General features: G+C 32.8%; 1 long non-coding RNA gene across 1 annotated transcript; it reads left to right on the forward strand.

Annotated features, from left to right (window-relative positions):
* The first annotated feature begins 267 nt into the window (after positions 1–267).
* Positions 268–1660, forward strand: LOC107029312. Its single transcript, XR_001457979.2, has 2 exons — positions 268–536; positions 662–1660. It is a non-coding gene; the product is annotated as an uncharacterized LOC107029312 (long non-coding RNA).
* Positions 1661–3564: the final 1904 nt, after the last annotated feature.

The following is a 3564-nucleotide window of genomic DNA, read 5'->3' on the forward strand; positions in this document are numbered from 1 at the left end:
ATCAAAATCGATAATCCGATAGTAAATTAGATAGGCGGAATGGACTGACAGACCCTTGTACTTGTATGAGTTTATATTCTAGATGCTTTTACTTAATCTTTTGTCAATTGAACCCTTAAACTCAATCAAAATGAGATTTTTAAACCCATTGACTGAGCTTATGTGACATTTTTTTTTGCCAACTCATTAGAGAGCGTGCTATCACGTTTTGAAAAGGCGAGTGACAACATTCAATTCACTTTAGAAAATATTGAATAATAAAAAAAAATTCCAACCCCTCCTTCTATTGTCGTCCCCAAAACCTAACCAATATCAAATTTACTGGCTTCATCAAATCAATCAATTACAGTATCATAAACTTCATTTGATTTTACATATCCTTCGGAGATTTCATTAAAGATACTAACAACCTGCTATTTCCTCTAAATTTGCTTCGACTCAATTTCAATTCATTTTACCTGATGCTGAACTGCTCTCTGTGATCTGCACCTTCGATTCATGCTTCAGGAATGATTGGGTCGATTCATCTATCAAGAGTGAGTGAGTTTTCAATTTTAGTTTAAGCAGCCCATTTGTTTCATCTATTCTGATCTCCTTTCTACAGATCCTTCTTTTTTTTTTCTTTTTTCTACTCTTAGCTCCGTGATTTTTTTTGTTGTAGGTGATGGTTGGTTATGCTTCTTGGAGAACTCCAGTCCACCTGAGTTGGGTGTTTTTTGTGAGTTTAGCATTGTTGAAAGTTTTGAATGTTGAGCAAAGCATTCAATGGCAATTTCGCTCTACTAGTTATTGATCTTCAATGGTGGTTATTTGATGATTTAAGTGATGAAAATGAACTGAAATCGAGCGTTTTCGCTTCAATAGCTATGCATCTTCCATTGTGGTTGGTTATTTCTTGTTTTAAATGACAGAGGATTAAGAGAAATTGAGAAGAGGGTACATAAATTTTTTTCGGTGTTGAATCTGGGTTTGAGTTTTGACTGTGTGTGATCTTGTTCTTTGAGACTCAAAAATCAGTCACAATTCAACATTAAGAAAACTTGTCAATTCAGGTTAGTTAGTCAAATGCTACCTACCAAGAAACCCCCAGCTTGTAGTTTTCTGATATTCATTTTTTGAAGAAGAAAGAAAATAGGAGAATGAAGATGGCGTTAATGGTGGTTGTGAGTTGAGGGAGGCGAAGGACTGGTGAAAAAATATACTTTTTTAAAAATCGGAAACTTCTTATTTTTATCTCTTTTATGGAGTAACATTTTTGTTAATAATACAAAAATAAGTTTGAAATAATTATGACATGACATTAATATATCTATGTGGATATGACATGTCACTTATGTAAGAGAGAATGAGCTACACACATGATCAGAAGAGTTTAAAAATCTTATTTTGATTGAGTTTAATGGTTTAGTTGACAAAAGATTAAGTAGAAGTGTTTAGAATAAAAACACATACAAGTACGGGGTCCACCAGACCATTTCGTCAATTAGATAATTATATTTATACACTTTTATATATAATGTAAAGTCCTTCACTTAGAGTATGATTTTCTAGTTTTATATTTAGTTGTCTCAAACATTTGGTTATTTTACAATGTAAAAAAGTGTTTGCTTTGGGAAAGATGTAACTTTCTAAGTGATTTTCAATGGGTTTTTTTTCACTATAAGAATAATATGTATTACTTGGAGATTTTCCTAGGGAAAATATAGTAAATCCCCATGTAATTTATTACCTGTGCATTTTCTTGCAAAATGAAATTCGATGGAAAAACCTTTGTAAATAACTCTTACCTGCATATTTATAAAAGCCCTAAGTCATTTACCTGGGGAATTAAAATCCGCATGTGTTACTTGCGGATTTATCTGCAACAACTATCTAAAATTCTTGCGAATTTTTTGTAAAAATTTCTTATAAAAATAAAATTTCTTGCAGATTATTGTAGAAATATTTCGCAAGCAATTCCCCATGAAGATCCCCAAGTAAATTCGTAGGAGTTTGAAGATGAAAAGTTGTGAAACAAAAGGAAATTTCCTGCGAATATATATATGAAAATAGTGCTCAAAATAATTCCTATGAAAAAGAACCCGCAGGAACCAACAAAAAACACGATTCACGCTATGTCACTTTTATTCAATAAAAAATAGAATTCATAATTCCTATGAACTGCAGGATCAATAGTTTATGATTCTTAAACGGACAAAAACAAAATACAAGTCAAATTTGAATCTAAAATAGTACTATCAACTATCTCAATTCTTATTACTGTCACTTTCATTCACGGTATCAGAGTCATAGGCAGAACCACTGTCATTCACGCTATCAGAGCCATCACCACTTTCATTCTCATAACTTGATTGTCTTCTTGAGATGATTGCCCATTTGAAGATGATGCATTATAACATGCTTATTCAATAAGTCTAATTCCTTCCTCATCCTCTTGTGTTTGTGACGCTCTTTCTGCATTGAGAATATAAGTCAGCATTGAAAGCATTGACCTGAGCTTTAATCATCTTATCAATTTCTGTCAATAAAGCCGATGTTGATCGTTAATATGATGACTTAACGGATCGATCTAGGGAGACAAGACCTTTAACTCTTCCTTTTTTTCTTTCTACCAATAGATTGCACCAGATATTCCATTTCTGTTAATTGAGAAGGTTGTCCAGTTGAATTAGTTTCTCCTTCCGTAGTTGGTGCACTTTGAGAAGCTAATAGTTTTTTTTTCTTTCAAAATTATATTACATCTGAACAAGTTATTGAAGATAATAATTAAAGACTAATATTATCTGGATCTTAAATATAAAAGCAATATGATGATAGCTCATATATGTAGACTGTAATACAACTATTATATATTAGAATCTATTTATGTCCTAGATATATGCAAATATCTTCATATTGAAAAAAGAAACAAATTTGCTTTTCATTCAACAAAACAAGTTCAATGACCATTTCATCATACTCTATTTGCTCATTAGGATGATTGTGCAGAACACAATCTGCAAATTGCAGTTGGACTCACACAAATGAACAACCAAAGACCAAGTTAAGGCACTTTACTTTGTTTGATTGCCCTTCATCCCAAAGCAGTAGAGGGAAGGAAGGAAAACTCATGAAATTAAATAGGAGAAAAAAGCACTCAAAATTCCCTAAATTTGCCCTGGAACTAGCTTGGCGCATCAACACCAAGCTCAGATGAATGTTCACTTAAAATATGTTAGGACCGAAATAATTAGGTGTCATGTAGAAGCGAGCAAAGCAAACCTCGAAAGACCTCGAGTAAGAAGACAAACGAGAAATATACCAAAAGACATAAAGATTTAATGTGGTTCGATCAATTAACCTACATCCACAAAGGACATGAGCAATCCATTATAAATATGAGAGTACAAAATATAAAGAGAAATAACCTCAATTCACTTGGAATACATGGGAGGTTCATACAAGTGATAATGTATCAAGCTTGTGTCCCACAAATTGCCACCCCCCCCCACCTCCCAACCAAAACTCTCAAAGCCCTTGGAACTACATTGTGAATGTTGATTAAGTTAGAAGGAATAAACTTCT

Source organism: Solanum pennellii, chromosome 1 (genome assembly GCF_001406875.1).
Source record: "Solanum pennellii chromosome 1, SPENNV200".
Classification (NCBI taxonomy): domain Eukaryota; kingdom Viridiplantae; phylum Streptophyta; class Magnoliopsida; order Solanales; family Solanaceae; genus Solanum; species Solanum pennellii.